At 40.5% G+C, this 22,338-nt stretch overlaps 1 protein-coding gene across 12 annotated transcripts in view; it reads right to left on the bottom strand.

The window, feature by feature from the left end:
• Positions 1-22,338, bottom strand: part of DOCK3 (dedicator of cytokinesis 3) — a 405,644-nt gene that overhangs the window by 136,790 nt on the left and 246,516 nt on the right. The window lies entirely within an intron of this gene.

Here is a 22,338-nt window from a genome sequence, read left to right as displayed (position 1 = left end):
ACAGGCAAGGCCAAAAGTACATGTCTAGTAGCAGGAGACTATCTTTCTTGCCAAGCAACATGCAATAGAGACTACAAACTGCTTCACAGGTGTTGCTGTTTACTTGCCAGTTGTGGCTCTTACCTCCCTAAAGCTGTGTGCTCCCTGAGGGCAGCAATGAGGATTATGTCTTGTATTTTTCCCAAATACCCTCAAAGCTCTGGGCATAACAGTAAGCCCATAAGCAGCATATACATTCTTTGATGTGAACACTCAGATCATCATATAAATATTCATCACACTAGGTCCGAAAGAGTCTACATTACCCAGTTTACATCTTCCTATACAATATTTGAGAATCATTTTAGAGCCAAGAAAAAATGTTACAGGGACTTACAAAAGTTTGGGTGAAAAGTAAAAAAGAAATAATGTACTGTAATTAAAGCTGTAATCAGAATTTAATAGGGCCATTAAGATATTTTATTCCTCAAACAATATAGTTTAATTCTTGAAGGAAATTATTGGACTGAAAAACTTTAGAAACAGTGTTTGCAACATTCTGGAGAAATGTCTCCTTTCTCTCTTATCTCCTTCCTGCCCCTGCCTAGGATCTCATTCCCATCTCCTCATCCCAAGGTTCTCTACCAATTGTAACAGGAAAACTGAGCCATGGCAAAGACAAAGTATGTGATTCTAAAAGTAATTTGCTTCTCCTGTGCCCAGAGTCATGTACTCATTACACATATTAGGTATCAGTAAAAAGGCCAATACTAAAATATTGTACTAGAATTATAAGATATGTTATAATATCAGCTGCACAGGTTGCTTAGTTTGTTCACATATTCATTTGTTCATTTAGTCAACAGATAGTTACTAAGTTGTCTGTGCTAAACATAGGAACAAAAATGTGAACACAATATATATAGGGCACTTTTCTTCCTAGAGCTCATGGTCCTTCCTAGAGCTTAACTTCCTAGGCAGTTAAATGTGCAGAAATGAAGCTCAGAAAAGATCTGGCTTTTATAAATCTGGCAAATATAAATTTGAGATGCTTCAGCCAGCAGATTAGATGGGAATAAGCAGGGAATATAAACAGAACAAGAAGAAAAAGGGGCTTTGGTCAGAATCCTGAGAGACATTGATAATTAAGAAACAGGTAAAAGAAGAAGAACTAGCCAAGTAGACATGTAGGGACAAATAGAAAAACAGAAGAAATAAGAAGAATGGTGGGATGCTATGTTAGTTAAGGGAAAAAAGTGTCTGAAAGAGGAGGGAGGGGTCAAGGAGGCCCAAGGGCACTGAGAATCACATGAGACAACAATACAACAGTGTCCACCGGATGTTAAAACAGATATCATTGGTGATTCTGGCAAGAACCGTTTTTGTGGAATGATAGTGAAAGAGGCTAGTGTGAGGAGTAAGAAATAAGGAAGCAGAAACAGTGAGTCTAGACCCCTCTTTGAAGAGGTGAAGATGTGGAAGTGATGAACTTTTAGTTAAATGGGCATGTTGAGTTGAGGGAGGTCTTTGTTTAAAGATGGGATAACCCACATATATTCAATTAATTTTCAATAAAAGTATCAAAATTCAGTAAGGGAGAACAGCAGTTTCAACAAATGGTGAACAATCCATATAAAAAATTAAACCTTGATCTTGCCTATAAGAAATGAACTTGGGGCTTCCCTGGTGGCGCAGTGGTTGAGAGTCCACCTGCCGATGCAGGGTACACGGGTTCGTCCCCCGGTCCGGGAAGATCCCACATGCTGCAGAGCGGCTGGGCCTGTGAGCCATGGCCACTGAGCCTGAGCTCTGCAATGGGAGAGGCCACAACAGTGAGAGGCCCGCGTATCGTTTAAAAAAAAAAAAAAAAAATGAACTTGAATTTATCATAGACCTAAATATAAGAGCTAAAACTATAAAACTGTAAGAATACACACAAGAAAAATGAGACAAGTACCTTCGTGTATCTTGTTCACGTTTGTTTTTCCATATTTAGCACACAGTAGAAAAATCTTTGTGATCTCAGATTATTAAGCATATAACATGAAACACAAAATGATAAATTGGACTTTATAAAATTAAAACCATCTTCTCTTCAAAAGACACTGATAAGCAAATGAAAAGGCAAGCTATAGAGTGGAAGAAAATATTTACACTGACCTAAGAAAGGACTGTATTGACAACATATAAAGTAAGCTCAGACGTAATAATAAATAACAACTCAAAAAATGGACCAAAAAATCTGAACAGACCCTTCACCAAAGAATATACAGGGATGGAAAACAACCTCAAGAAAACATTATTAGTAACTAGAGAAACGTAAATTAAAAGCACAGTGAGATACCACTACACAAGTACTAGAATGGCTAAAATTAAAGACTGAATATACCAAGGATTGGCAAGAATGTAGAGCAACTAGAACTCTAATAATCTGTTGAGGAGAATGTGAAATGGTACAGCCACTTTGGAAAACAGCCTGACAGTTTCTTTTAAAGTCAAACATGCACTTACTATATGACCCAACAATTTTACTCCTAGGTATTGACTCAGAAGAAATGAAAACATATGTCCACACAAAGACCTGATTGTGAATGTTCATTGCAGCTTTATTCATAATTGCTAGAAACTGTAAAGAACCCAAATGTTCATCAGGAGATGAACAGACAGATATACCATTGTATGGTATACCCATACAATGGAATATTACTTCACAATAAAAAAAGCAAACTACTAAGATTTATAACAATATGGATGAATCTCAAAGGCATTATGCTAAGTGAAAGAAGTCAATCACAAAAGACAATATACTGTATGTCTCCATTTATAGTACATTCTAGAAACGTAAAATTATAGGAACAGAAATCACATCAGAAGTTGCCAAGACTGAGGAAGGAGGGCACGGGTTTGACTGCAAAGGTACATAAGGGAATTTTCTGGGGTGATGAAATGTCTGTTTCTTGACTATGGTAGTGGTTTCACAACTATAAATTTGTGAAAACTCATCAAACTATGCATTAAAAAGGGTGAATTTTGGGCTTCCCTGGTGGCGCAGTGGTTGAGAGTCTGCCTGCTGATGCAGGGGACACGGGTTCGTGCCCCGGTCCGGGAAGATCCCACATGCCGTGGAGTGGCTGGGCCCGTGAGCCATGGCCGCTGAGCCTGCATGTCCGGAGCCTGTGCTCCGCAACGGGAGAGGCCACAACAGTGAGAGGCCTGCGTACCGCAAAAAAAAAAAAAAAGAAAGAAAGAAAGGGGAAGGTAATCCACTGAATGGAAGAAAATATGTTCAAATAATATATCTGATAAGGGACTTGTAGCTAAAATTATAAAGAACTCTTACAACTCAATAATAAAATAACGAAGAGACGTTTCTACATCGAAGATAAACAAATGGCCAATAAGGATATGAAAAGGTGTTCAACATCATTAGCCATTAGGGAAATGCAAATCAAAACCACAATGGGGGCACTACTTCACTTCCACTAGAATGACTTTCATCAAAAAGACAGATAATAACAAGTGTAGACAAGGAGGTGGAGAAATTGGAACCACCATATAATGTTGGTGGGAATATAAAATGGTGCAGCCACTTTGGAAAACAGTCTGGTGGTTCCTCAAAAGGTTAAACATAGTTTAACATATGACCCACCAATTCTATCCTTAAGTATATATCCCAGAGAAATGAAAATATATGGCCACCCAAAAAAGTACATGAACATTCATAGCAGCATTTTTCATAATAGCCAAAAGATGAAAACCACCAAAATATCCAACAACAAATGAAAGGATAAATAAAATATGGTAGGTATATCCATACAATGGATTATTATTTAGCCATAAAAGGAATGATGTATTGATATACACTACAATGTAGATGAACTTCAAAAACATCATGCTGAGTGATAGAAGTCAGACACAAAAGGCCACATATTGTATGACCCCATTTCTATGAAATGTCCAGAATAGGCAAATATATAGGAACAGAAAATAGATTAGTGGTTGCCTAAGGCTGGGGATTTGGCAGAAAATGAGGTGACTTGTAAAGGGTATGGAATTTCTCTTGGGGGTGATGAAAATGTTTTAAAATTGACTGTGGTAAAGTTTGCACAACTCCAATCTACTTAAAGCCACTGAATTGTACCCTTTGAATGGATGAATTCTATAGTGTGTGAATTGTATATAATAAAGTTGTTGCAAAATCAAACAACAGCAAACTTTTTCATGGCTTACTCTTGCTCTCAGATAAAATAAAAATACCATATGCTAACACATATATATGGAATCTAAGAACAAAAAAAAATGGTTATGAAGAACCTAGGGGCAAGACGGGAATAAAGACGCAGACCTACTACAGAATGGACTTGAGGACACGGGGAGGGGAAAGGGTAATAAGCTGGGACAAATTGAGAGAGTGGCATGGACATATATACACTACTAAATGTAAAATCGATAGCTAGTGGGAAGCAGCCTCATAGCACAGGGAGATCAGCTCGGTGCTTTGTGACCACCTAGAGGAGTGGGATAGGGAGGGTGGGAGGGAGGGAGACGCAAGAGGGAAGAGATATATGTATATGTATAGCTGATTCACTTTGTTATAAAGCAGAAACTAACACACCATTGTAAAGCAATTATACTCCAATAAAGATGTTAAAAAAAAATCAGATCTCTAAGGTCTCCAAGGCCTTGTGTGGAACATTCAGTGTATCTTTAGAGCCCCATCTCACAAGAGCCTTTCTTGCTTGCTATTCTCTATATACACTGTTCTCCTAGATACAAGTTTCTTGAACAAGCCAAGCTCCTTCTTGCCTTAGGACCTTTGCACATGCTGTTACCTCTGCCTGGAATACTGTTCTTTCAGCCCAAGTGGCTCATTCAAATGCCAATTTCCCAGGGAAGCCAACTACAATGATGTTAGCAAGAGCAATACCCCTCCCCTCCCATACCCTCTCTCTCCTTTTCAGCACTTGGCACAAACTAATTATTTTCTTTCTTTATTATCCTTCTCTTACATGTGAGAATAAGCTCCCTAATAATAAGGGAGCTGTTTACTGCTGTATCTCTAGTACTTCCAAGAGGCTAACCTACAACAGGTGCTCAATACATGTTGAATGAAAGAAGGTGGAAGCTCCATGAAGAATTGCTGTGTGGTGTGTGGAAGCCTGCTGACAAAGGTCACCATAAACTGGATGGGTAGCATCACCATCACACTATGCAGAAACATTGATGAGCCAACAGTGAGCAAACAAGATGGTCAGGACAAACCAACCTTCTAACTTGGTGGATAAACACTGAGAAACATCAAGCATGTTGTGGTAGTCAGAGTCTCCCAGCTACTCACTAAAATCCATGTTCTCTGTTTCTTCTTGGGCAGGCAGACAGAATATACTTCTCAGCCTCCCCTATAGTTGGATGTGGCCATATAATGAGCTCTAGACACTGAATGCAGATAGAAGTGATGTATACCACTTCTCGGCTTAGCCCTAAACACTGGTTACATGTTTGTCTTCATGCTCTTTCCCCTTTCAGATGCCTAGAGTGGAGATGATCCCCCAAGGCAACGTTGGGGCCATGTACTGGCGTTGACAGAGTATTTATTAGTCTGAGTCCCTGAATGATTGTACGGATGAGTCCCACCCTAGTTACTGCAAATTCACCCACCTGGTATTAGTATTCAAGCAAGAAATACATTTCTATTGTGTTTGAGCTGTTATGCATTTTTCTGTCTAACTGTTACAGAAGTTGATCTATCTTAATACATATAAATGCATATAATAACCACTCAAATTAGTTGTTAACTTGATAGATGAAAATAAAAACAATTTTAAGAAGTTTATGCCTTTTCAAGAGAATTTATTATTATTTCTGTTCTCTTCTTTGGAAGGAAGACATACAACTGCTCTCACCCTCACATTACCTCTCTCAGTGAATCTCTCAAGCACAGACATCTACCAAGCAGGCTGCCATTTGGAGCTTCTCGTTACCAAACTAGAGAAAGGGGTGCTATTCGGAGGGGCTACACCAAGTTCTGGTCCAAAGAAAAAAGGGTAGATAAAACAAATTCCAGGGTAGACAGTATTGCTGGCCCTATGAGAACCCAAGAACTTCTCTTTCTCCTCAGCAGTAAAAGGAGGCCCCTAAGGTGGTTCTCCCAGTGCCCAGCTGAGCTTCACATTTCCTAGAGCCTATCACACTCCCGATATCACCTGGCTTTCTTCACAGTTTGTGAGACTGAAAATAACTGGGTTTTTTTTGTCTGTTTGTTTGTTTCATTTCAAAGGGCTCTAGGTACAAATTGAATTACTTCCTGTTTTGCTGGCTTCACCAATGGGTATGAAATAAATGCTGCTTTCTGTTAACATTCAAACTATCTGAAGGCAAACATCTACCCAATGTTTCCTAATTTGGCAATAGCTGTTCTGCAAAAGAAGTGGTCAATATTGCTGGGAAATATTGCATTAAACACAGAGAGGTTTCTACCCTCTAGGACTTCTCAGAGGCTTAAAATGTTGTTATGGGTTTAAGTACCAATGGGACAGGTGACTTTGGACTCCACAACCTGCCTTTGCATAAGGCGATGGAATCTGTACAAATACAATTTGATAAATGCTGAGTGAATCTATTTGCCAACTAGAGGCACGACTCCTTTTCATATATCCCAAAAGTGTGAAAGGAACTGTGGCCAAAGAAAAAAATTTATTTATGAGATTTTACAAACATCCACACCTCTATATGAGAGCAACGGGTCAGTTTTTCTCCTAATACTCTGGGTAAGAAAACTCTAATTATTTCAAGAGAAAAAAGAGACGGTTAAATTCTTATTCTTCAATAAGCAACATTATGAGAGAACTGTTCTACATTTACTTGTCTTTATGATGAGCTATGCATGAACAGTATATGAAGTTACATTAATTTCATATTATTGAGCAAGTTCTTACAAATGAAATCCATAATTTGAATCTGTGACAAGTCTAATAGAGTCTTAATTTTAAGATCACTTGCTTTTATGAGAGTTCTAATTCCTGGGTGGTACTGCATTTCATACACTTCTCCACTGATGGTAATTCATGCATGCCTACAGCAAATGTTTGGTGACCAACAATGAGGTGCCAGGCACTGAGGCAAAGACAAAGTGTTTAATCCTTAGGGAGGTTATTTCCTGAAGACTCTGGTTTGGAAATATAAGCACACGCCTCAAATAAATGCAGAGGGATTCTCCCATCTCTTTCCATTTAATCTTCATGTTTCTAATTTGGGCCTCTGTGGAGATGCATGCCAACTACTTAGCATCTCTCTCATGATCACCCTCAGGTGCTTGAAAACAGCAAGTAGCCCCAAGGCCATACTACACTGTACAACCCAACAGGTTAGGAAATCTCTATTATAATTTCCTCACAGATGCATTTTCCAATTTAGATCCTTGGCTTTATTTCTCAAGTTCTTCAAGTTTTCCCACTTCATTCTAAATCACAGAGAGTAGAAATGCATAAAGGGGTTTCATTAAGGCAAATCAGTGCTGTGGTTTTCAAATTTATTTTTAGTATCAACTTTTCCCTTTTTTACAACAAGACCTTACACTATTCACCAACACATGAAAAATTGAAAAATATAGCTACTTTGTGCAAAGGAGAGAAACGGAAATTTCTCCGTGCAGCCTCAGGAGCAGTGGATTAAATTACCACAATTAACTTGATGTACCCTACATCTGTGGAATATCGGACTAGAAAATGATTCATCCCAAAATTGAGGCAGTAGACTTTGGAAGCAACTGTAGACTTGGGGTTTGCTGTCTGTGACTGATTTGTTTCTGATTTTTATGTTTATCTTAGTATAGTTTTTAGCACTTGTTATCACTGGTGGATTTGTGTTTATTGGTATGGTTGCACTCTTTAAAAATTTTTTTTTTAAATTTTAATAATTTTATTTACTTATTTACTTATTTTTCTTTCTTTTTTCTCACTTTTCTTCTGAGCCATGTGGCTGACAGGGTCTTGGTGCTCCAGACTGGTGTCAGGCCTGAGCCTCTGAGGTAGGAGAGACAAGTTCAGGACACTGGACCACCAGAGACCTCCTGGCCCCATGTAATATCAATTGGCAAGAGCTCTCCCACAGATCTCTGTCTCAACGCTAAGACACAGCTCAACCCAATGGTCAGCAAGCTCCAGTGCTGGATGCCCCATGCCAAACAACTAGCAAGACAGGAACACAACCCCACCAATTAGCAGAGAGGCTGCCTAAAATCATACTAAGCTCACAGACATCACAAAACGCACCACCGGATGTGGCCCTGCCCAATAGAAAGACAAGATCCAGCCCCACCCCCCAGAACAGAGGCACCAGTCCCCTCCACCAGGAAGCCTACACAAGCCACTGTACCAACCTCACCCACTGGGGGCAGACACCAAAAACAATGGGAACTACAAATCTGCAGCCTGCAAAAAGGAGGCCCCGAACACAGTAAGTTAAACAAAATAAGAAGACAGAGAAATATGCAGCACGTGAAGGAGCAAGGTAAAAACCCACCAGACTAACAAACGAAGAGGAAATAGGCAGCCTTCCTGAAAAAGAATTCAGAATAATGATAGTAAAAATGATCCAAAATCTTGGAAATAAAATGGAGAAAATACAAGAAACTTTTAACAAGGACCAAGAAGAACTAAAGAGCAAACAAACAATGATGAACAACACAATAAATGAAATTAAAAATTCTCCAGAAGGAATCAGTAGCAGAATAACTGAGGGAGAGGCATGGATAAGTGACCTGGAACCTAAAGTAGTGGAAGTAACTACCACAGAGCAGAATAAAGAAAAAAAAAATGAAAAGAATTGAGGACAGTCTCAGCGACCTCTGGGACAACATTAAACGCACCAACATTCCAATTATAGGGGTCCCAGAAGAAGAGACAAAGAAAGGGCCTGCGAAAATATTGAAGAGATTATAGTTGAAAACATCCCTAACACGGGAAAGGAAATAGTCAATCAACTCCAGGAAGCTCAGAGAGACCGATATAGGATAAATCCAAGGAGAAACACGCCAAGACACATATTAATCAAACTAATGAAAATTAAATACAAAGAAAAAGTATTAAAAGCAGCAAGAGAAAAGCAATAAATAATATACAAGGGAATCCCCATAAAGTTAACAGCTGATCTTTCAGCAGAAACTCTGCAAGTCAGAAGGGAGTGGCAGGACATATTTAAAGTGATGAAAGGGAAAAACCTACAAACAAGATTACTCTACACAGCAAGGATCTCATTCAGATTTGATGGAGAAATTAAAACCTATACAGACAAGCAAAAACTAAGAGAATTCAGCACTACAAAACCAACTGTACAACAAATGCTAAAGGAACTTCTCTAGGCAGGAAACACAAGAAAAGGGAAAGACCTACAAAAACAAACCCAAAACAATTAAGACAATAGTAATAGGAACATACATATTGATATTTACCTTAAATGTAAATGGATTAAATGCTCCAACCAAAAGACATAGACTGGCTGAATGGATACAAAAACAAGACCCATATATATGCCGTCTACAAGAGACCCACTTCAAACCTAGGGATACATACAGACTGAAAGTGAGGGGATGGAAAAAGACAGTCCATGCAAATGGAAATCAAAAGAAAGCTGGAGTAGCAATTCTCATATCAGACAAAATAGACTTCAAAATAAAGACTATTACAAGAGACAAAGAAGGACACTACATAATGATTAACGGATCAATCCAAGAAAGATATAACAATTGTAAATCTTTATGCACCCAACATAGGAGCACCTCAATACATAAGGCAAATGCTAACAGCCATAAAAGGGGAAATCGACAGTAACAAAATAGTAGGGGACTTTAACACCCCACTTTCACCAATGGACAGATCATCCAAAATGAAAATAAATAAGGAAACACAAGTTCTAAATGACACATTAAACAAGATGAACTTAATTAATAGATATAGGACATTCCAAACAAAAACAACAGAATACACTTTCTTTTCAAGTGCTCATGGAACATTCTCCAGGATAGATCATATCTTGGGTCACAAATCAAGCCTTGGTAAATTTAAGAAAATTGAAATCGTATCAAGATTCTTTTCCAACCACAACACTATAGACTAGATGTCAATTACAGAAAAATACTGTAAACAATACAAACACGTGGAGGCTAAAGAATACACTACTAAATAACCAAGAGATCACTGAAGAAATCAAAGAGGAAACCAAAAAATACTTAGAAACAAATGACAATGAAAACACGACGACCCAAAACCTGTGGGATGTAGCAAAAGCAGTTCTAAGAGGGAAGTTTATAGCAATACAATCCTACCTCAAGAAAAAAGAGAAATCTCAAATAAACAACCTAATCTTACACCTAAAGCAAGTGGAGAAAGAAGAACAAATAAACCCCAAAGTTAGCAGAAGGAAAGAAATCATAAAGATCAGATCAGAAATAAATGAAAAAGAAATGAAGGAAACAATAGCAAAGATCAATAAAACTAAAAGCTGGTTCTTTGAGAAGATAAACAACATTGATAAACCATTAGCCAGACTCATGAAGAAAAAAAGGGAGAAGACTCAAATCAACAGAATTAGAAATGAAAAAGAAGTAACGACTGACTGCAAAAATACAAAGGATCATGAGAGATTACTACAAGCAACTCTATACCAATAAAATTGACAACCTGGAAGAAATGGACTAATTCTTAGAAAAGCACAACCTTCCGAGACTGAACCAGGAAGAAATAGAAAATATAAACAGACCAATCACAAGCACTGAATTTTAAACTGTGATTAAAAATCTTCCAACAAACAAAAGCCCAGGACCAGATGGCTTCACAGGCAAATTCTATCAAACATTTAAAGAAGAGCTAATACTTATCCTTCTCAAACTCTTCCAAAATATAGCAGAGGGAGGAACACTCCCAAACTCATTCTATGAGGCCACCAACACCCTCATACAAAAACCTGACATAGATTTCACAAAAAAAGAAAACCAGAGGCCAATATCACTGATGAACATAGATGCAAAAATCCTCAACAAAATACTAGCAAACAGGGGGCCTCCCTGGTGGTGCAGTGGTTAAGAATACGCCTGCCAATGCAGGGGACATGGGTTTGAGCACTGGTCCAGGAAGATCCCACATGCTGTGGAGCAACTAAGCCCATGCTCCACAACTGCTGAGCCTGCACTCTAGAGCCCGCGAGCCACAACTACTGAACCCACATGCCACAAAACTGAAGCCTGCATGCCTACAGCCTGTGTTCCACAACAAGAGAAGCCACAGCAATGAGAAGCCTGTGCACCTCAACGAAGAGTGGCCCCCACTCGCCACAACTAGAGAGGTCCTGCACGCAGCATGGAAGACCCAACACAGCTAAAAATAAATAAATAAATAAAAAATACTAGCAAACATAATCCAACAGCACCATTAGAAGGATCACACACCATGATCAAGTGGAGTTTATCCCAGGAATGCAAGGATTCTTCAATATATGCAAATCAATCAATGTGATACACCATATTAACAAACTGAAGGATAAAAACCATATGATAATCTCAGTAGATGCAGAAAAAGCTACTGACAAAATTCAACACACATTTATGATAAAAACCCTCCAGAAAGCAGGCACAGAGGGAACCTAGCTCAACAAAATAAAGGCCATATATGACAAACCCACAGCCAACATTGTTCGTGAAAAACTGAAACAATTTCCCCTAAGATCAGGAACAAGACAAGGTTGCACACTCTCACCACTCTTATTCAACATAGTTTTGGAAGTTTTAGCTGCAGCAATCAGAAAAGAAAAAGAAATAAAAGGAATCCAAATTGGAAAAGAAGAAGTAAAACTGTCACTGTTTGCAGATGACATGATACTATACATAGACAATCCTAAAGATGCTACCAGAAAACTACTAGAGCTAATCAATGAATTTGGTAAAGTAGCAGGATACAAAATTAATGCACAGAAATCTCTGGCATTCCTATACACTAATGATGAAAAATCTGAAAGAGAAATTAAGGAAACACTCCCATTTACCACTGTAACAAAAAGAATAAAACACCTAGGAATAAACCTACCTAAGGAGACAAAAGACCTGTATGCAGAAAGCTATAAGACACTGATGAAAGAAATTAAAGACAATACAAACAGATGAAGAGATATACCATGTTCTTGGATTGGAAGAATATTGTGAAAATGACTATACTACCCACAGCAATCTACAGATTCAATGCAATCCCTATCAAACTACCAATGGCACTTTTCACAGAACTAGAACAAAAAACTGGACAATTTGTATGGAAACACAAAAGACCCCGAATAGCCAAAGTAATCTTGAGAACGAAAAACGGAGCTGGAGGTATCAGGCTCCCTTACTTCAGACTGTACTACGAAGCTACAGTAATCAAGACAGTATGGTACTGGCACAAAAACAGAAATATGGATCAATGGAACAGGATAGAAAGCCCACAGACAAACCCACACACATATGGTCACCTTATCTTTGATAAAGGACGCAAGAGTATACAATGCAGAAAAGACAGCCTCTTCAATAAGTGGTGCTGGGAAAACTGGACAGCTACATGTAAAAGAATGAAATTAGAACACTCTCTAACACCATACACAAAAGTAAACTCAAAATGGATTAAGACCTAAATGTAAGGCCAGACACTATAAAACTCTTAGAGGAAAACATAGGCAGAACACTCTATGACATAAATCACAGCAAGATCCTTTTTGACCCACCTCCTAGAGAAATGGAAATAAAAACAAAAATAAACAAATGGGACCTAATGAAACTTCAAAGCTTTTGCACAGCAAAGGAAACCATAAAGAAGATGAAAAGACAACCCTCAGAATGGGAGAAAATATTTGCAAACGAAGCAAGTGACAAAGGATTAATCTCCAAAATATACAAGCAGCTTATGCAACTCAATATCAAAAAAACAAACAACCCAATCCAAAAGTGGGCAGAAGACCTAAATAGACATTTCTCCAAAGAAGATATACAGATTGCCAACAAACACATGAAAGGATGCTCAACATCACTAATCATTAGAGAAATGCAAATCAAAACTACAGTGAAGGGCTTCCCTGGTGGCACAGTGGTTGGGAGTCCGCCTGCCAATGCAGGGGACATGGGTTCGTGCCCTGGTCCTGGAAGATCCCGCATGCCATGGAGTGGCTGGGCTCGTGAGCCGTGGCCGCTGGGCCTGTGCATCCGGAGCCTGTACTCTGCAGCGGGAGAGGCCGCAGCAGTGAGAGGCCCGTGTACCGCAAAAAAAACAAAAAAAACAAACAAAAAAACTCCACTACAGTGATGTATCACCTCACACCAGTCAGAATGGCCATCATCAAAAAATCTACAAACAGGGACTTCTCTGGTGATCCAATGGTTAAGAATCCGCCTTCCAATCCAGGGGACACGGGTTCGATCCTTGGTCTGGGAACTAAGATCCCACATGCCATGGGGCAACTAAGCCCACGCACTGCAACTACTGAGCACGCGAGCCACAACTAGAGAGCCCACGTGCCACAAAAAAAACAAAAACCCCACACACCGCAATGAAGATCCCACGTGCTGCAACTAAGAACCAACACAGGCAAATAAATAAATAAATAATCAATTAAAAAAAAATCTACAAACAATAAATGCTGGCGAGGGTATGGAGAAAAGGGAACCCTCTTGCACTGCTGGTGGGAATGTAAATTGATACATCCACTATGGAGAACATTATGGAGGTTCCTTAAAAAACTAAAAATGAAACTACCATATGACCCAGTAATCCCACTACTGGGCATATACCCTGAGACAACCATAATTCAAAAAGAGTCATGTACCAGAATGTTCACTGTAGTACTGTTTATAATAGCCAGGACATGGAAGCAACCTAAGTGTCCATCAACAGATGAATGGATAAAGAAGATGTGGCACATATACATAATGGAATATTACTCAGCCATAAAAAGAAATGAAATTGAGTTATTTGTAGTGAGGTGGATGGACCCAGAGTCTGTCATACAAAGTAAAGTAAGTCAGAAAGAGAAAAACAAATACCATATGCTAACACATATATATATGGAATCTTAAAAAAAAATGGTTCTAATGAACCTAGGGGAGGACAGGAATAAAGGCGCAGACATAGAGAATGGACTTGAGGACACATGGATGGGGAAGCATAAGCTGGGACGAAGTGAGCGAGTAGCACTGACATATATATACTACCAAATGTAAAACAGATAGCTAGGTGGAAACAGCTGTATCGTCCAGGGAGATCAGCTCGGTGCTTTGTGACCACCTAGAGGGGTGGGATAGGGAGGGTGGGAGGCAGATGCAAGAGGGAGGGAATATGGGGATATATATACACATATAGCTGATTCACTTTGTTATACAGCAGAAACTAACACAACATTATAAAACAATTATACTCCAATAAAGATGTTAAAAAAAAAAAAAAGACACCTGTTCTCCTTGCTTAAAAGAAAAACAATACAGCTACTTTGGTTGAATGAGAGGCAGGGAGAAGGGACAGGAGCAGGAATCTTCCCTACTCAGGCCTCTCTCCTAACCACCACCTGTCCCTAAGACACTTCAGGGCTCCAAAAAACATTTTTATGACTCCTACTACAATTCAAGAGTTCTTGGACTTCCCTGGTGGCGCAGTGGTTGAGAATCCGCCTGCCAATGCAGGGGACACGGGTTCAAGCCCTGGTCCGGGAAGATCCCACATGTTGCGGAGCAACTAAGCCTGTGCGCCACAACTACTGAGCCCGTGCGCCACAACTACTGAAGCCCGTGTGCCTAGAGCCTGTGCTCTGCAACAAAAGAAGCCACCGCAATGAGAACTCCATGCACCACAACGAAGAGTAGCCCCTGCTCGCTGCAACTAGAGAAAGCCCGTGCGCAGCAACGAAGACCCAATGCAGCCAAAAATAAATAAATAAATTTATTAAAGAAAAAAAAAGAGTTCTTTCTAGCCTTCCTCTCTCTTTTTTATTATTTCAACAAGCATTTGTGAACACCTATCATGTTCCAGAAACTACGCAAGATGCTGGGAATGGAGAAATGAAATGGTCCCTATCCTCAAAGGTTCTGAGTCTACTGGGAAAGAGACACAGATAAAACAAAAATTACAACACAATGTGAAAATGCTATAATTAACTGCACAGAAATGGGCTGACAAGCTCCACTGGGATGAAGGTAGGCTGCCTAAATGAGACATTGGGACAAATTCTTGCAATTCTGCTAGACTTTTAGCATTTGGTAAGGGGTAGTTAGAGATGAAGAGAAGGGGGTTCCAGGAGAAGTGTGTGCCAAGTACAGACCCTCTTAAGTATGAGGCAGCTTGAGGGTAGAGAAGCTCAGATCATGAGTTAAGAGGGCACTGGAGAGCTGGGGTGTGTTGTGCAATGTAGAGTGGACAAACCCATGGAGTGCATTATATGTGAGGGTTGTCCCAGCTTGGCTATCACCAGGAGTACCTCCCAGCTTATTAAAAGTACAGATTCCTGTGTCCCATCCCAGATCTTCTGGATCAGAATCTCTAGAGGAGAGGACTCCTGGAGGGGGCCCAAGAATCTGTATTTTTAAAAAGGTCTGAATTGGTTCTTAGGATTAGCAAGTTTGGAAAACCCCATTATGGGCCTTACAGAAGATCTGAAAATTCAACTATGAGAAGCAATGTTGATCTCATAAGTTTTTAGGATGATCACTAGGGCTGCAGTGTGGAAGCCAGGTTGGTTAACATAGAAAATACTCCAAAGACAAAGCAGAGTAGCCCCAGCAAGCTATGATGCAGTTTTGGGACCGAAGAGAGGTGAATGGATGCGAGATGTATTTAGGGGACAAAGCTGACCAGATTTAGCAGTTAACTGAATGTGATAGTGTCAACCAGAGAAGATACAAGGAGGAAGATATAAAGTTCAGAAGTGCATACTGGATTTGAGGTCTCTGGGACATGTAGGTGAACAAAAAACCAGCTAGCTGGAAGCCCAAGCCTGAAGCTCAGGGGAAGATGTGGGGGCGGGGGGTGGATAGAGCCCTGGTACTCATCAGCTTGCTATAGCAGCAGCAACAGCGGCCCCTTAATGAGTGTCTTCTGTGTACCAGGCATTGTTTAAAGCGTTTCTTTTCTTGCCTAATTGCATTTAATCCTCATAACGGTTATTTCGCCTCTGAAGAAACTGAGAGTCAAAGATTCTGACTTGAAATAAAAAGGTAGAGTGGTACAGTTAGAATTCAAATCTGAAGCTGTTTGACTTCAAAGCCCATGCTTTACCTGTATTTCATCTTATGAAATAAGCATTGGGAAAAGAAAGTGTGTGGTGGAAGGGAGGAGGGGATCCCTGGGCAAATATATCTGGAAAATGCTGCAAACCACATCTTGCCCTAGATATGCACAGTTGAGTGTCTGTGAATGAAACCTAGCTAGCCCCAGGATCCCTACCGCCCACATGGGGCACCTGACCCTACTCATTAGAAAGGCCATGCCAAGCCCCATTCCAGCTCTGCTGGTGGCACCTAGTCTCTTTCAGGTTCATGACATTCTCCACCCAAAAGGCTGAGAGATCGGGGAGGCGGAATACTTTGTCTGATTTGGAACAAGCAGAAAATTGTCTGAATGACAAATGATCCCAGAAAACAGATTCTTTCCATTTTCTCTAAAGCAAGAGAGACACATGAGTAAATCTGTTATCACATATTCTGAAAATTACAATAGCATTGCTATAATTATATAGCCCCTGCAAGGTCTTTAGAAATCATGTACTTATCATGAAAATGAACAAAATGGTAACTTAATGATCAGTTATGCAGGGAGCTACAAACAGTTGTTTTTACTCTAATGATTTATGCTCCCATCCCAGGATCAGGCTTCCAATTCTAACAATAAAAAGCATGTAAATGAATAAATGGGGGTGAAGTGAGGCTGAGACTCCGCTGACAGGACAGCACAATGCTAAGTCAGTTCATCTTTGCCATCTCCAACATCAAACCATAATGCTTCTGAGGAAGGTGTACCTCCATGTGAGGAAGGTGGGGGCAGGGGGATTGACCCTGCCTTCTTTATGATTTGCTAATCATGCCTACGGGGACTAAAGAAGTGCTACACTTCTTCACTGCTCAGCTGAAGGTCAAGCAGTCTTAAGTATTCTAGAAAAGTAACCATGCTAGCCCTTGAGGTCAAAAAAGCAATGTTAGAACAGCAGCTGCCATCTTGGCTGCTCTCATTCTATCTTTCTGATCTTGCTTCCCTCCTCCCTCATTACTCACCACTTATATTGATAATCTTTAGTTCTGTGATTTCCAGTTGTTCATGATGTGAACATTACTGTTCTTTTTAATTTCATTCCTTTACTCACGTTTTTCTCTGTTTAGCATAATACCCCACACCCTACAGATCTGGCCTGTTGTAACTGCATAAATCCTCTGATTAAGGATACCAGAATACATATTATTTACACTTATTAACTTGTTCTTGTCACTATTTCTGCTGCTGTTTCTGTGCCTCGGTGAAGCAAAGTCTTGCTGTTTAATAGGTCATGAGGGAGTCCTGATGGGAAGAGCAGAGCTTACAAAAGCCAAAATAAACACACACAGAATAGAAAAATCTTGATTGTTTCCTGAACAGAAGCTAGAAAACTCAAAATATTTATATCTGTCAGACATTCTACTAGATATTTTCTAGGCTTTTAAAGTATGACTGAGAAGCTCAGGAAAAATCTCAGGGAATAAACAGCAAATAAAGATTTCCTAAGTACTAAAACTTTGAAGGGTTTAAGAATTCTAATTTTTTAAAAGTTTAAGATATAGGAACAGTGTCTACTGCACTATGTTAAAACCTTTCTTACTTTCCCTTAATATTGAAAAATTGATGATATTATTTAAAAAACAATATTAGAGTAACATAGCTAACATGGTATAGAGATAAGACTTCAATTTAAGTCTGTAAGTTGTAATATTAAGCCTGTACTAGTTCCTGTAGTCAATTGTCTTTCATGATACATATTTAAATAGTGAAAGTAAGATTTAATATTGATCAAAAATAAACCAATTTAAAAATAGTATGTCTCTAAATATTATATACCTAGAAATGTGCACAAATGGATAGATCTGAGACTACAAAGGACTTTCTCCTTCATTTTCCTCTTTTGCTTCATGTCTTTCCCTCCTCTTGATATCCTGTGCACACAGACTAAGTCTACCCTTTCTGCTATGGCCCTGCACAACTAGTTCACCAGATCTCTCCCACCAGGTTCTATGCCGTGCCATTATAATATGGTAGCCACTAGCCACATGTTGTTATCTATATTTAAATTTAATTAAAATTAATAAAATTAGTAACTCAGTTCTCAGTCACACATGCCACATTTCAAGTGCCAAACAGCCACATGTAGCTAGTGGCTACCACGCAGACCGTAATCTTCTGCCATATATAGAACATTTATATCATCCTAGAAAGTTCTATTGGACAGCACAGCTCTCTAGGGTCAGGGGAGGGAGTGGTCACTGAGACAAAGAGCTCTGTATTACTGCTCAGCAGCATCGTTCCAAAGCACAAAATTATAATGCTGTCAACACTAGGGTCAGGATACACAGGTGGGGTTTGGGGATTGGAGGAAAGGTGTTCAGAGGGCCAGGTTCAGGAATGGTACTCTTCCGGGCAAGCGTTCCTGGTCTCTAAGGCTTAGAAATGGGCACGTGATAGGCAAGTAGACTTCTGAAAACCTAGCAATCAAAGCATAGATGAGGAAGTCTACACAGATGAGCTGGATCAAAATTGTGAGCCAGGAGTATAGGGCCCAAGTAAGGCAGTCTCACATGTCAATGGCCAGGGATCTGGGACAAGAATCCAGGAAGTCAGATAGCATATAAAGAATTGCCAGTGAGCAGGTCCCATGTGGTCTGCCCTTTGGCCCCTTCTTAACTTTTTGCTGAGAGTGGGGCAGCCTTGAGACCCAGATGTGTGCATAAAGTAACTTGCAGCTTCACAAAAGATCTGCTCTACCTGTGCTTAGGGCTGGGACAAGACAGCCAGATATTTGTGCAGACCTGAATTGGGGATTTGGCAGTTTCTGAGTACTCTAATCAGTACAGGTTGTACATTATTTTTAAGTAAATACAATCTCTTCTCTGCATTTAGAACATTGCAGCAGTAGGCACAAATTCACTGCACATGTCAAGACAGGCCTAGTCAACTCTGGCCTGCCTGCCAAGGTACTAAAGGGTAATCTACAATACAGACATAGTCAGAGTTTGCCTTTCCCATTCATTTTACATATTTCCTATATATTAAGGTGGACCATAAACAAATGAGCATCTTCTGAAGCCTGGGCCTTTTGGGAATATATCCAGGTATCTTCAGTAGCCTTCCATCTCTAGGACTCCGACCTTCAGCTCAGCCTATCCCGAGATATATCTATACCCCAAGATACATCTCCTCCAAACATGGCTTGAACTATATGACTTCCTTTCTTAAAAGAGAAACATTCAGTGGTGTTCTATCTCTGTAGATAAAGCCCACAAGCCTCCACCTAGTAGTCCAGGCCCTGTGGCATCTGTCCTCTCTCTGCCTTCCTAGGTTCCCCTACTTCCATCAACATACCTTGTTTCTGGTCAGATGGGCCTGCCTGTCTTTCCCTGAAAGTACTCTGTTTTTGCCCACTGCGTCCTATCTCCCCACTTCTCTCTGCTGCTCAAACCCTGCCTAACCTTTGAGGCCCAGCTCAAATGTGCAGTGTCAGAAAGGTTTCTATGACCCATCAGTCAGAAGGGACCTGCTCCTTCTCTAACATCGAACCATTTATGGCAGTGACTCTGATAGGGTAGCATTAGAGCTGGTTGTGTACATATGTGGCACCTTTTCTGTACAGAAAAGAGTTAATGTAGCAGGCCTGAGACTGCTATCTTTAGAAAGGCCTGCTTGCAAGGTTAGCCTTTGGCTGGCATCTGGGAATTGGCTCTTGGAGTGTTCCCAACAGTTAAGGGTGGCTCACTGTGCCTAGACTATTTGTGTGAACAATATGGTTTATGCTAAACACTTGCTTCCCTTCTGGACATTTTGTACATGCTAAGCAGAGGGTCCCTACGTGACAGGCCCCAATAAATGTTGGTTGCTGAATCTCTAATGGGCCTCCTAGAGCAAAAATACCGCACACATGCTGCTGCATTTTAACTGGAGATGTGTGCTCTGTGTGACCCCTCATGGGAAGGAGAGAGCATAAGGAAGCCTGGGCGTGGACCCCTTCAGACTCTACCTGTGTCTTTCTTCTTTATGAGCCACTGGTGTATCCTTACTACTTCGCAGTAATAAATCTCAGCCACGAGTACAACTATATGCTGAGTCCCATGAGTCTTACCAGTGAATGACCACTAGGGGTTGTCCTGGGGATCTCCTTTAAGGTTGTCCTTAAAGGATCTCCTTTAAGTCCAGTGTCCTTGTCTGTAAAGCAGCAGGGACTGTGCCTCCTACATCTCTGCAACCCTCAAAGAATCAAGCACAGAAGTTTACAGTTTCTAGAGGCCTGACTTATAATAACTTTATAAGGACTACACAGTTAAAATACCAAGGTAGCTGAGGGCAAAATGAAAAATAATAAAGGGGCAGTTTTCCCCAAAGAAGGTTCCTATTTATATACACACAGCTTTTTCCTGCTTTAAAGGCTCCGAGGGGCTTCACAGCAATAAATGAGTATGCTGAATGTGCCTGCTGCTGCCACAGGGCTCTTATGACTTTTTAGCTTGATGGAATCTCTCTGCTATCCCGCCACCTAGACAAAGCTAACAGAGACTCTGTCACTTGAGGTCCTAGGGGAGGCTACCTGCCAGATGTGCAGCAAAAGCCGGGCCTCTGTGGTGGGAAGAACCACTGCAGTGGCGACATACCTATATTTGCCCTTCCTGTCTTTTAGAAGGAAGCACACAAGAACACTGATGTTTGGGCTTCCCTGGTGGCGCAGTGGTTGAGAGTCCGCCTGCTGATGCAGGGGACACGGGTTCGTGCCCCGGTCCGGGAAGATCCCATATGCTGCAGAGTGGCTGGGCCCGTGAGCCATGGCCGCTGAGCCTGTGCGTCCGGAGCCTGTGCTCCGCAATGGGAGAGGCCACAACAGTGAGAGGCCCGTGTACCGCAAAAAAAAAAAAAACAACAAACCACTGATGTTTGGACTCGAGAGCAAAGTTTCAATGCATATAATAACAACAATAACAATAATTATGTTATTGTTATTAATAACAATTAGCAATAACAACATAACAATAATTATGAATATTTATTGAGATTTACTATCTACCAGGGCCTAATCTAAGGACTTGACACGTATTATGACCTTGATGATGTAGACACTAACACTACTATTTCACAGTTGAGGAAATGGCAGCACAGAGGGGTTAAGCAGCCTAGCTTATTTGGCAGCACTAACCATGGTAAGGCAGGTAGGCTCTAGCAGGAGTGTGAGTTCAGGGAGCTTACAACAAGGGCAAGGACAGACCTCAAAGGTCAAGTCCAGGAATCCTGAGTACTCATGACTTACAGGGCTGAGGCTGAAGAATTTCAAGCAGGGCTGGTATTGGGGATGGACCATGGATGGACTGAATTATCTTCAGGGGCAGGAGGATGAAGCCACAGACTGATCATGGCTGACCACACCCTGGTGGAGGGGCAGAGTGTGGAGCGAGAGTAGGTAGATGGGATGAGTTGGATGTCAAGGCATAGGTCACAAAATAGCAAAGGGACTATTTCCAGAGTGGGTCTTTTATAACTTAAAGGAGAGTTCTCAGCCTGGGGTCAGACAGGTTTTAGAAGCTCTGTGTACCCTCAGAAGAAGGATGTAAAGAGGGCATGTATGTGTCTCTGGGCACATGCAATCTTCCAAGGGAAGAGTATCAGAAGGTCCTCAGCTTCTTCTCATTGGTTTACTTCTGTGTCTTCATACATCCATGAATCATGCAGGACCATGTCAGAGGCTAGGATGCTCTTCCAGGCAGTGGGAAGCTGACTGCAAGCTTATTCCTCCATTTCCTCTATTACCGTACTTTTTGACTTCTGACCCTACACAAATGCCACTAACCAATGAAGATAAACTAAGCTAACTGTTCCTCTGAAGCCATTCATACGGTGCTCAGCCTTATCAGTATGAGCCTTAACATATTCCACAAATTTCTTGGAATGGAAATAAAAAGATATTTCAGTGCAAAAATTCAAGGCAAACTATTTAAGTCAAACAACTTATATTTCAGGGTTTCTGAAGCAGATAAATGTTTAACTTTGATCTCAGTAAGGTTTTTCCTCTGCTTTTCTCCTAAATTTGGGCTCCTGCTGTGCTTCCAGTGATATAACATTCTGGAATCAAGAATCTGTATCTCAG

This window comes from Pseudorca crassidens, chromosome 10 (assembly GCF_039906515.1).
Source record: "Pseudorca crassidens isolate mPseCra1 chromosome 10, mPseCra1.hap1, whole genome shotgun sequence".
NCBI lineage: Eukaryota > Metazoa > Chordata > Mammalia > Artiodactyla > Delphinidae > Pseudorca > Pseudorca crassidens.
The sequence above is the reverse complement of the archived record's forward strand: the minus strand, read 5'-3'. Positions and strand labels throughout refer to the sequence as shown.